General features: G+C 43.0%; 1 protein-coding gene across 5 annotated transcripts in view; it reads left to right on the plus strand.

The window, feature by feature from the left end:
• LOC6582276 (capon-like protein) overlaps nt 1-13027 on the plus strand; it is a 46436-nt gene that overhangs the window by 16098 nt on the left and 17311 nt on the right. The window lies entirely within an intron of this gene.

Genomic DNA, 13027 nt, shown 5'->3' on the forward strand with positions numbered 1-13027 from the left:
ATGAAGCACATTTAAATGGCACTTGCCAAGGCAGCATAATGAGTGCCAACAGCTTGGCATATAGAGCACTGTGGTTAAAGCCACCCCCACCACGCCACACCCACACACACAAAAGGACAACTGTCGTCTTTGTGCGTCTTTTAATTATTCAAATTTATTTGTCAGCAGAATGTGTGCCCAAGTCTTGGCGCATTAATGCGAGTATGGGTGCAGCGTGTGTGTGTGTATGTGTGCGTGGCACATGTATGTGTGTAGGCAGCTGTTGCCGCCGCCATCGAAGTCGAGGGAAGCCACAGCGAAACTTTTTAATGAGTTTCGATTCATTGCTCACGCATTCGCACGCATCTCCCTACAGGACACTCAGGCACAGCTTGCAGCTGGCGTGCTAGAGAGCTGGGGGTGTGGGGGGCTGTAGAGCTACAGCAACAATGGGAAGAAGTTGTCTGCCATTTATTAATTAAGTTTGCTTAAGCGTGCAGCCCGGAATTGCTTCGCCTGCTGCGAAGCCACTTGTCGCTGTTAGATTCTGTTTGCTCTGCCTAAGCAAAGGCAAATAGTACGTGGCTCTGATCTCTATGCCAGGGCAAACAGAAAAAACTACGAGCTATTCATCCTTTCGGTCATACCTTTTGCCTTCGTGTCCTGGCACCTAGGCAACTTTTGCTTAACCTTCAGGAAAGTTTCTTGCACGTGGCTTTAATTGCTTTTGGACTGCTGTTTTGGTCTGGCCTGTCTGCCTGCTCTGGTCTCTGCTATCTGCGCCCTGGGGCGTGGCATTTCTTTGATTAAAATTGCTTTTGATTAGTTAAATGAGTTGAGTGCGGTTGAGAGAATTCCATTTGTAAAGTCAATAAGCACCGCTGGTCACAAACCTATCGCTGCAGTCCATAAAAATGCCTGGCAGCACACAGAGCGAGAGGAAGGGAGAGAGAGAGGACCAGCTTGGCCATTCGAAGATTTCGCACACGTTTTTGGTCTCGAAACCCTCTGCGAAAACGTGTCAAGTGCATTGCAGTATGTGTGTGTGTGTGTGTGTGGAAATTGCACAGGAAGCACTCGAAATGAGGCAGGTCGTAGGCCAAAAGGACAAGACCCAAAGTGCTTGTAAGCCAAGTGCTTAAAACAGAGGAAGCTGCAGAAGCAGCAGCATCAGCAGAAGCCGCAATATCAGCACAAGCAGTGGCCAAGTCAGGCCAAGGCTTGGCGTTGTTGAAATATTGCGCATACGCCACGCCGCATAAATCACATTTGATGTCTTACAAATGAAATTTCTAAAATAAGAAGAATTATATCTGACGCAGCAAAAACTCACATTAAATTTTATTTAAATGACAACAACAACAACAAAATGTTGGATATGTGCGTGGAGCGCAGCAGAAGAACATGAAGGTGACATACGAAGGGGGCGTGCCTGTCGTGTCAACAGTCGCTCAATGGCACAAGACATAAATAAATAATAATAAACAGAAACGCGAAACTGAAGAATTTTCGCAGCAGCAGCAGCAATCGCATGAGTTTTACTTTATTTAGATTTTCCATATTCAAAAACATAATTTTGCGGAACGTTTTCTTATGTTTATATATGTATATATGTATATTTGATATAAATACAAATAGACGCGTGTAGCTGATGGTAAAAGGCGGAGAGCACACGGTGCGTATTAGTAATGTCTGAAGTGACATGAAAATGTGCACGGTGGCAGAGAAACGTTTCCGGGTGGGCTAGATATCGCATGTGGAAAGGCAGGTGGGATGAGATTAAGGTAACTCAAAGATAAGAAGAACGAATTTCTATTCATCAAATAAAAAGTCATGCGATGGAGGCAGAGATGTGGGGAGAAAGAGAAGAATATTCCTGATCAGGATGATTTTCTTGTATAATTATGTTGTTGCTAGTTAACTGGATTTTATGTAAGTCTCATATTCAAAATACTTCTGCTGGAGTCTTTAATTTAGCTCGCTTTTCATTTAATATTAATTAAAACTTTATATAGAATAAAGATTTTAATTGCTATTGATGGAAACATTAATTAAAGTCAATATTTGCTCAGCTTTAATAATATCATTCTGTATAGGTATTGATTCATTCAATTACCATGCCCATGGCACAAATGGCTGTGGACTAAAATAATAAAAAAAAAAAGCTATTATTTAATTAAGCACTCGAGCTGTTTGAAGTGTCTTTCAGGCGAGCAGCAATTAAGATAAATGTCAGTTTGGCACAAATGTAAAGCAACATTTTAATCAATTTCATCAATTAAAAAAGACTGGACATAAAATTTGTAAGTGTTCGGGGCGAGATAGACAGAGCGGGAGAGCGAGAGAGAGGGAGCGAGAGAGACAATGACAAGGACAAAGGGAACGCCAACAAGGGCAGCGTTTGCCTCCAATATAGATTGACAAAATTTAATTAAAAAACTGCCAGCGTTAGGGGAAACTGGCATTTCAGTAGCTTTTAAGCAATTTAGTTCATGTTGCCGAACAATTGAATTAGTAGCAAAACTTTGTAGCTGCACTTTCAGAAGGGGAAGCGAAACGGATGCCAAAACCGAAACCGAAACCAAAACTGAAACCGAAACTGCAACTGAAACTGAGCACAAACACAAAATAGTTAAATGTGTGCTGGATGTGGCGGCCAGTGTTGGTAAATGCGCTGCAATGCGCTGAGTATTTCGCATAAATAATTGCAAAATAATGAACAATTTGCACTGTGACTCAGAGCGTGCGGTATGTGCAATAAATAATTAATGATCGGTGGCAGCCGCACCAGCAGCAATAAACATTCAACGAATCAACAAATCGGCAACCAATCAGCCAACAGCAACGGGCATAAACAATGCCAGCTATGCCTGGCACAATTGCATTCATTGTGAATTCGCCGATTCGCCTTGACATTGACTTTGCTCCACAAGTTCGTCCAGATTAGAGCCGCTAAAAAAGTGCTCATTGAATGTGCAACTTAATTGTTGAAATGTCCTTATTGGGCATGAATAGGCACGCACACACAGACACACACTCGATTTCCACTGGCATAGTTATTGTGCGTAGCTGCCAATCAGCAAATTGCTTTAATTTTGTGCGAAAGTCGAGCGCAAGTTTTTTACTAGTTTTTTTTTTCAGTTTTTTTTTTGCTGGCATTGCCATTGTGCGGCAGCTGCAAGCTCACAAATTGCTATATAATGTGCGTGGCCTCGTTTGGGCTTTTCGATTTTTCTCCATTTTCCTCATTTGTGCCTTAGCCCGCTACGAATACGATTTTCACTGCGCGAAAGTCGACGTCGCTTGCACGCATCATCACTCATACGCAGAGTTGTCGCCTTCTGACATATGCTTGCATATTCCACTTTTTGTTCTGTTATTTGTCTAACTGTGCTCTGACCACGCCCCTGGTATTATTAAAATTTCAATGCCAGCGCGTTGCGTGTCATTAAACGTGGCTCAAACTTCTTATGCGCGACACATTTTTTATGGCCCAAACAAATGTTGTGTCCAACATTTTCCGGCCGTACGTGTGACAGGGCGTGGCGTCTATCGATTTCCATTCATGGTACATGGTAAATATAAAAGAAAAGTTTTTCCATTCAATTAAAGGGCATACATAATTTAGCACATTATGAAACATACGCGCTGACAATGAACCCAACGAAATGCCAACGTCAACTTTTGTGTGCCAAACTTTTGATAAGTCGAAAGGCTAAAAAATCGCTTTTCCAACGCTTCGACGCAGATATATTAGAAAATCTTCCTTATTGTTGTAGCACTTCAATGGGCCATTTGTATTGAGCCTGAAACTCCAGCAGCAACCTTAGCTGCTGTCAATTTTTCTTTTTGTTTTGATGGAATACCCGCTGTATTTTCACATTTCTCTCTCTCTGTCTCTCTCTGTGTCGCCCCTTTGTGGCTGTCAGCCATTTGTCATAGATTTCGGTTGTTCAAACTTTCTTTCTTGCTCGCTGAGTTGTTCGAAGTCAATCACAATTAATTGCGCTCTGAGTGCAAATACATGCATGGCATGCCAATGTATGCTGGGCCATTAGAATGTAGCAGTGCACGCCGCATGCCACGTGGCTTGAGGCTTCAATCTGATTGCATATTGCTCATACGCAGCGTGCGCCAACCGTCGCTCGTTGCTCGCTTAACATATGCATGTGGGTAATCTGCATAGTTATGCCATGCATTTCTATGAGAGTGTGTGTGTGTGTGCCAGTGTGTGGGTGAGCTGTGTTAACAAGCCGATTGGCTTAGCCGCACGTGTCCTGTATGCATTATCCTGCAGCATCCGGCAGCCTGGCAATCTCTCCCTTTCTCTCTCTCTCACTCTCTCTATCTCTCTCACCGCCTTGCCACTGTTGCACCTCTCTGTTCTCGCCTCAGATGTGTGCCAACTGCCGATTGTAATTATATTTACTGGTGCTGCCTGCCAGCCAAGCAATGCAGCTGCAGTCTTTGTTCCATTTAAGCAGCAACCAGCAGAGTTGCTGTCTAATCAGAAAAAAGAGTGGAAACTGTTTGCTTTCGTTTTAGTCCAAATGAGTTTTGCACTTGTTCTTGCGGCTGGCAACTGGTTGAAATTGAATATAATTAGAGCTTGGCTTTTGCCAGTCGGTGCTCCTCCCCTTTCGGGTTCTTATCTCAAATTGCATGAAATTACTTCATCTACGTTGCGATGAGCTCTCACGTCTGTCACGCCGCCGGATGCCGTCATTTGGGCTATGAGCTCGAGCTGAGCAACAAATCGCTTGCAATCGTCTGCTGGCAGCCACAAACCGTTTGTCGCTGCGTTCGAGTGTTAAATGTGGCAAAATTTCACTAACGCCTTTAAGCGCAGCAAAGTGAAATGCGGGCCTACATAACTAGAGAGTGAGAGGGAGACTCTGAGCAGAGATCAGCCAACAGGCAGCCGCAGCATCAAATCTCAGTTTGTCATGTTCAAAGTGAGGGGCGGCTAGGGAGGGGGAGGGGGCGGCAGGGGGCAGGCCCAAGCCAGACTAGGCAGACTAAAGGAAATTGGCATCAAGACGCACGCAGCTACAACAGATGCGGCCAATGCTGCTGCCAATGGGCCTAACAACTTGTACATGGCCATATTTGAGTTTAGCAATTGCCAACATTTGGCGCTGGCTTTGATGACTTTGGCCCGACAGTCTCTCAGCTCGTCTGTCCATCTGTCCGTCCGTCTGTCTGTTTGGCGATCGAGTGCGTCTGTGTGTTCTCAGGCATCAATGGTCATTGGCATTGGCTTTGACTCTGCGTCTCTTGGCCAAGCCTTGATATTTTTTTTCGCTTTTGGCCTGCTGTGTTTTTTCATTAAACAGCGACAAGTTCCAGCGAACACTCGGCCAACTGAAACGGCGGCTATTTGCACTAGCTGACTAGCTGTTGTTTTTCTTCCTTCACTTACTGCTGCTGCTGCTGCTGCTGCTGCTGCTGCTGCTGTCTCTTGGCCTGCCTGCTGAATTTATTGCAATGCATTTTCCCATTTACGTCACGCAGGTATTCGCAATCTTAACGCTTTAGTCAGAGACACGAGAAAGCAAAGCATGGCCAATGTGTTGGAAAATGTCAAAATATACGTATCTAACAAAGCTGGCTAATAATACCCTCGTATAGCTGCTAAAGTCAACAAACGGCTTTAAAGCTGTCCATGGCATTGCTTTAAGACCTGTGGAAAACTCAGCCTTAAGCCAATAATATCTTAGATGGCTTTTCTATTGATCAAACGATTATTGTTAATTTGACACATAATGAAGTAGCTGTTATTAAATGTCAAATTAACATTAGCATTCAATAAGGCGGGCCCCTTAATACTCGTGGAAATCTTTGATGCCAGAAAGCCTTATAAATAGCTATTGATAAATATTTATTGATTAAGCTGATGTCATTAATTGTCTCATATGAAGTTTCATTAACATACTCGACTAACTTCTCACACTTTCCTTCTCTTTGCAGGTAAGCTTTATTACTGACGTCAATTGATATACTTGTCCACTTGTCCACTTAGGGGGTAAGTCAAGTCCTAGAAAATGGTGCTCAAACATAATTAGGCAGAGTTCATTAAACCCTCTGCCTGGCAACCCGCTTGGGACGCAAACAAAAAACAGAAAAGAGGAAACAGAGCAACCCCAAACAGAAAATAACCCCATTGTAAATAAACCCAACCCCCAAAATTGCAACCACAAGCTCGCTTCAATAGGCCGCAACATATTAGGCGGCTCATTACTCAGGCCCGCAACGCCATAAATAAGTGTGACCAGATCGCAAAAATAAAACAATAAAAAGCCACAAAATTCAATTGAAATGATTTTTAATTGAAACCGTTTAAAAATGTTTAGCGCCCGCGTGGGAAATTGAAGCTAGTCAATTTTTGTGATCAATTTGAACCGAAATTAGCGGCTCACATTACACGCACGCACAGAGTGTGTGTATGTGTGTGTGTGCGTGTGTGAATGAATGAGATGGCATAGAACGCGGCTGCTGCAGCTGATTAAATTATTAAAGTCGCTAATTAAATGCTTCCGGTCGTTTAGTTTGCCGCGTTGCTCATACGCCCCGTTCACCACGCAATTCATTTATTTTAATTGATGTTTGCTCTCTCTGTCTTTCTCTCTCTTTCTCCCTCTCTCTCTCTCACACACACACTCACTCTTTTTGCTGTCATCTCCCACACGCGCTGGGCCTTTAAATATTTGCCAGCTTATTGTTGTTGTAGTTGGCATTGTTGCTGCGCCTCCTGCTGCTGCTGCTGCTACTCCTGCTGCTGCTGCTCTTGCTGCTACTCCTGCTGCTGATATCTAAATAATCGCCCTGTGCTAAATTAGACGCCACTTGTTTTGGGCCAACAACTTCTGTGCGCTGCGTCTCTTTTCCTTTGTGTATTGTCGAGGTAGCACCGTGGGCCGAGGGCCGTGGTCTGTGGGCGTGGCAGTGGGCGCCGCTTTCATTGTGCTTAGCAATACGTCCATTGTTTGCTTAAGTACTTCAATTGATTTTCTGCTTGTTTATTGTTGTTGGCTACTCAAGTTTTATGCGCTTTGTCGCTTTTTGTATTGCTGTTGCTGTTGCTGCTGCTGCTTCGGGCGGTCCTTGTTCAGGACTCTTCAATTTCACTTGGCTGTAGTCCTTTGGCCAGCTTAAGGCCAGACGGTTTATTGATTTTGACCCACACTCAGGCAGCTAATTTAATTGCTTTATGGCCAGCTTTGACTGTCGCCGAACATTGTTTCTCGAACAAGCCAAGTGCCTTGTCCGAGCGAGCAGCGCTTCGATCTAATCATAAGCAGCCGCCCACATAGCCATCATGAGCCACACGTCGGCCACACTGAGCCCCCCGTACCGTTGCATACCACAGTCCACATGCCACATGCCACAGCCACAGCCACATCATGTTGCTGCAGCTGCATTTGCATAATGCTTACAAATCTAAAAATTGGCTTCGTCTTAGGAAAACGATGGATGGAGAGGGAAAATGTGGGTCAGCTCTGAACAGCAGCCGTGGTGGCTGTGAACTTTTACTTTTCTGAAACTTTTCAGTTTGATTCATAAATTGATATGGGCGTAATACGCTTTATAAATAGATAAGTATATATCTATGTATGTAAAAGAAATGTGTGGATGCATTGAACCTTGTCGAAGAGCTAATAAAACTTGACACCAGCAATTGTGCTGGGCGCAGCTAATGAAGTCCGCAGACAGCCAGCGAAAGTTTCCAACAAAGAACAAACAAAGAATGCAACGCATACAATTAAACCCAACTCCAACTCTGTGAGTTCGCGCGTGTGTGTGAATGTGTGTGTTAGTTTTATGATTGCTTATCGCCATAGGCGTTGGTATTCTTTCCTCTGGCTCGTATCGGTTATTACTATTATGTGAAGTCGTAATTGTTATGTACGTCTGTGTCCGTAAGTGTGTCAGTTCGCATTGGAGTCTCACTTTCCTCAAGCCGGAAATGGCTTATTACGTGCTGTGGGCTGGACTGGGGCTGGGTTGCTTCACCAAAGACTTTGGTTCGAAGTCAATCAAAGCGACAAATTGCTGCAAAGCCTGTTGCGGCCTATGCAAATATGGCAAAGCGAAGGCGAAAGGCGAAAGAGGGCGGAGTTCTGTCAGTTTTATGAGCCAAAGGGTTTTGGTTTTATGACTCACAAGACACCGAAACTACAGTTACTGCTGCTACTGCTGCAGTTAGATAGTGGGAAAAATCCTGCAACTTGTCTAACTTTAACTAGTTTAACACCTGCGAAATTTAGTTGATTCCTGTCAGCGCTTAACCGAAAGTTCATGCAGCAAAAAGGCAACTCAACCCAAGGGGGCGGGCCAGATGTGTTCTGGTTCTGGCCAAGCTGATTTATTGCGCTACTTAATAGCATTTGTTGGCCAGTTAGAGTTGAGCCAAGGCGCTTTTTGCATCCTGCTGTCTGCAGCCAGCTACAACATAAAATTATTGTGTTCTCCTCCTGCTTAGCTCGAGAATAATTGCAGTTGGGCGTAAATGCCAAAACATTTTCAACTGCAATTTGCTGGAGGCGAAATGCAAACTGCGTTTAGTGCTTAGGCCACATTTAATGAGCTAACCAATCCGTTGATTTGGGTCTGCTGATTGTTCTCGGCCGTCGAGCTGAGTTGAGCTGGGCTGAGCTGCTCAAATAATTGTTTTAAATTAAACGCAGTGCAAAACGCCTTAAGTTATGCACAGCGCAAAAAGTCAGCTGCAAATGGCGGGCGAAACTTTTATGCGCTATCATTAAGTTGGCAGCTCAAATATAATAAAGGAAACAGAGCAAGGCGGTGGGCGTGTGGGCGGTGTGGGTGTGTGGGCGTGCTGGTGGCAGGTGGCTGCTTCCGAAGCTGCTGTTCCAGGCTCTGCTGCTCCTGCTTCTGCAGGAAGCCAACTTGCGCTCTTTCGCAACATAGCAAAAACAAGTCACAGGAAGGAAGGACGGAAGCACAGCACAAAACTAAACTCAAGATGAAAGCAAAACAAAGCAACGGCAGAGGGCGTGCGCGTGGGGCGGTTGTGCTGGGGCGTGGTTGATTATCTGTGGCGGTTGCGTGTACCAAGAATAGCGGCTGGGTTGCTGGTGGCAATGGAATTAACATTATTAGCGGAAATTCCTTAGCAGTAACACTAGGAATGGAAAAGAAGCTAGAGCTAGAGGAAATGGAGATGGCGAGGGGGATGGGAATGGGGTGGAGCTGGTGTTGGGTTGCCAACTCGTGTCACTTTTAGCTTTTGCGTTGTTGATTTTCATTTGTTAAATGCTTTGCCGCTGTGCATCCTTTATGACTCGCCTTTTATTAGGCGCCAACCAAATGGTAAACACAATTTTCGCTTGCCTCCAGAAGAGAAGATGCTGTCAAGCATTATTTATTTATTACCCCGAACATAAAACGCATTCACTGCAAATGACAGCAATAAGCTACATCACTTTCAAGATTATGCGTGCCTGCTGCACATTCAATGCCACCGCAAAGTGTTCAATTTAATGTTTCAATAAACAACGCCAAGCGCAAAATTCACAGCTCTTATAAAATAATGATCTATTTTCGTTTATTTATGCATGCGCTGCTTTTTATGTATACGATTTTTCTTTTTGTTAATTAATTACCATGTGTTGCTGTTTTTTCTTCGTTGCTACTGTTATTGCTGTTGTTGTTGCTGTTGTTGTTGCTATGCGTCAAGCTTTAAGAGAATACAGCGCTCTCATTGCGTTTCGCTGCGCTCTTTTGCTGTGAAGTTTAATGGCGCCGCCTGAAAGTATGCAGCAAAAAATGTAAAACTCGTTTTGCATGGGCAGCACTGGTTAGACTTTCGTTATGCGAATTATGAAACAGGAAAAAAGAAAACTATGGCAGCAAAACGAATATTTTATACGCTTATCTAAATGGGAGCTGGCTGCAGTCATATCAAGTCCTAAGCGCTCTACTCATAAGCCTGATCCTGTTAGCTCTTGAGCACATTTTCAATTTAATCGTATTATTTAAATTGAGTTACTTAGCTCGTCTGATATGCTCGACAAAGTTAAAGTACACCCAACTTGCTGGGCAACAATTTGTTGTTGTCCTGCGGCAAAAGTGGCGCCAGCCACGTAAAAGGGTAAAAAACAGCACAACAGCAAAAAATCATAAAAACTGTGTATATAGACATAAGTACATATATAAGTATGCTTGCATAAAAAATTATGTGTTGAACGCTGTTCAAAATCTGGGCAAACAAATGTTTTACATTGTTGCACAGCAGCCAAAGGCAAGAGCCAGACTGAGGGGGCGTGCAAGAGAGCGGGTATAGGGGAATGAAAAGCAGAATGAAGAGAATGCTTATATAAAGCTGAATGCTGGCTGCTGTTGCCCATTGGCCAAGCCATTTGCCCTGCAGCGCCATTAGCCGTGACCAAAGCAGCAACAGCAGCAACAGAAACGGAAGCGGAAACCCGAACTGAAACCGAAACCAATTCTAAATCCTTTTTATGCAACGATTTTTCTTTTTATATAACATAAAATTCGCATTTTGTTGTTGTTATTTTGAATGATTTTTTTTATTTATTTGTGTTTGTTTTTCCTGTGCTGCACGAGACTAAGCTGCTCTAATCTGTTTGCCGCTGCCCGGCGGGTTATCGTGTGCCGCCTACACGTTTGCCTGCCTAAGCCTGCCGCTTCGGCTTTGACTTGGCATTTAATTGCATTATGATATTAGTTTGGCTTTCGGCTGACTTTAAGCAACGCTGCTGATTTTCAACTGACGTCACGGCGCAGCAGACGGACAGCAGCCGTTTGGCAGTATTTGGCTTTTTGAATGTTCACTTTTGTATATTTCTTTAAAAATGATTTCCATCAAAACGCTAAATGAACGCAAATAAACAAATAAACCAGAAATAGAATTTCCACTGAAAGAAATTTAGAAAGAAAACGAGCAAAGGGCCGCGCTACGAAAACGTGAGTTGTATTATAAAACAAACAATAGGTAAATCGCCAGTTCTATGTATATGTGTATGCGTGTGTGTGTGTGTGTGTGTGCCGCTTCGGTCATCTGTAAAATCAATAAAAATAATGTGCCCACAGAATTGTCTTCGTGTCTATTTACTGGCCGAGCGGGTCGTAAAAGGCCAGAGGCCCAACAATTTCAACATTTGTTATTACTTAAATTATGAAGTCGGCCCCGGGCATTTCATTGAGGATTACATTTTGGGCTGTAAAAAAATGCTCGCCTAATGCCAAAGTTGGCCATTTCAACTTGGGCTTTAATCAAAGCAAATGAATTTAAACGAAGCGACGCACAAAGTCCTCCAGCTATTTGCATAGCAGTCGCTGTAGTGAAACGCCTTTTAAGTGAAAAAAAGGATGCGAATAGCCATAGATGGCGGAGCATAAAAGAGACGACCACTAGAAATGTATAGCAGCAGCGGGTGGGCGCTGTCTGAGGGGGCGTGACAGCCTGAAGAGCGGAGGGGGAGCTCTACTTCTTTTATTTTTTTGAAGCTGAGTTGGTTTTTTTATTTGCGCGGGGATTTGTGTAGCTGGAGAGGATAAGCGCTGTATCCGTTATCCTTTGTGTTTGCATGAATTTAATGCAATCTAAATATTTGTGGGAGACTCTTTTTCTGCTTTTGCAACTTCTTCATCTGCGAATGCTGCCGTACAGGGTATTTTCAATGCCAAAGTGAAGTTGTGTGAGTCTTTAAATTTTCCAGCTGTTCCCTCTTTTAGTTTAAATTTAAGCTTCTATAGCTTTGACAGCTATTTTTCCAATATATCTACATATATCATGCCAAACATGCAGACATCCAGACTATAACTCCCTTAGGCACAACTCACACGTAAAAGCCTTACAGGGTATTTCAACGCTGGCACTCCAACGAAAGTGATTTTTCATGTTTTTCATAGCAGTTGCTTTTCATCTTGGCTGATGCCGAAGTGTTGGGAACGCTTTATTTAAATGGATTCAGCTTGGATGGTTTGTGGCGAGAACAAGTAGAAGAACAAGTTGAGGGGTTTAATGCAAACTAAATGCAAATTAATATATATTTAAAAACCTATTGCTGCCAGCACTGTTTGAGCAGCGACGACAACGAGCGCCTGCTAACAGAGTTGGATTGAGCCTTAAAGGCAGACAGGTAAATTTTAATTTAGAACTTTTTTTATACTTATAGATGTGGTGTCTAACCTGAGAGTGTTAATCGACAGCTGGGCCTCCATCTCAGGTTTTCACAAGTGTAAAAATAGCTTAGTTTATGGTAAAGCTTAGAAATACATCCAAATCAGACAAGACAATAAATAAAATCAAATAATTAATATTTCATTAAAGTCGATGTATACAAATTTATCACCTTTAAAGAGGTCAGAGTATATAAATATTGACACTTCAATAGAAATCATTTGTTTATTTTAACGTAAAATTTCACGTTCAAAATTTTTTATTAATCTGGCTATAAATACAGCTTTCCAACAATATTTCGATTTCGTTTTCCATGTTAATGAACTTATGTGTATAATCATAATTTGCCCAGCAATATTTCTGACTAACTGGGTGAAAATGTCTTGAAAGCATTTCATATTTGGCAATTTATTATTTATTATTAATTCTGCCAATATGCCAAAATCTATTTTCTACGAATTTTCAACATTTGCTCAGCTATATTTAGCATGACATCTGGAATCAGGTAATCTAGTATAGCAAGCGGCAGGTATCGGGGGGCTGATCCGCTGTTAATGTGTTGATCTTTCGTATATGGCGCACGCCGACCCAGTTACGAGCGATCCATATAATTAGAGACATCAGCAATTCATCAACTGTGGGAGAAACTGCGCAGCAGAATCTAGCTGAACTTTGATATACGTACAAGGATGCAGAGAGGAAGGGAGACAGGCAGGAGCTCAACTACACTGAGCTAGAACATAAATACTTGCTTTTTATGGCCTATCATGGGGGCGTGGCTAACATTTTATGCACATTTTTATTGCTGGCAATTGAAGTGAGCTGCCGTCTCGTTCTCTATAGCTTTGGCTTGTAGTATTATGGCCATGTCACTTTCAT

The sequence above is a fragment of the Drosophila mojavensis genome, unplaced genomic scaffold (assembly GCF_018153725.1).
Source record: "Drosophila mojavensis isolate 15081-1352.22 unplaced genomic scaffold, ASM1815372v1 contig_74, whole genome shotgun sequence".
NCBI classification, from domain to species: Eukaryota; Metazoa; Arthropoda; class Insecta; order Diptera; family Drosophilidae; genus Drosophila; species Drosophila mojavensis.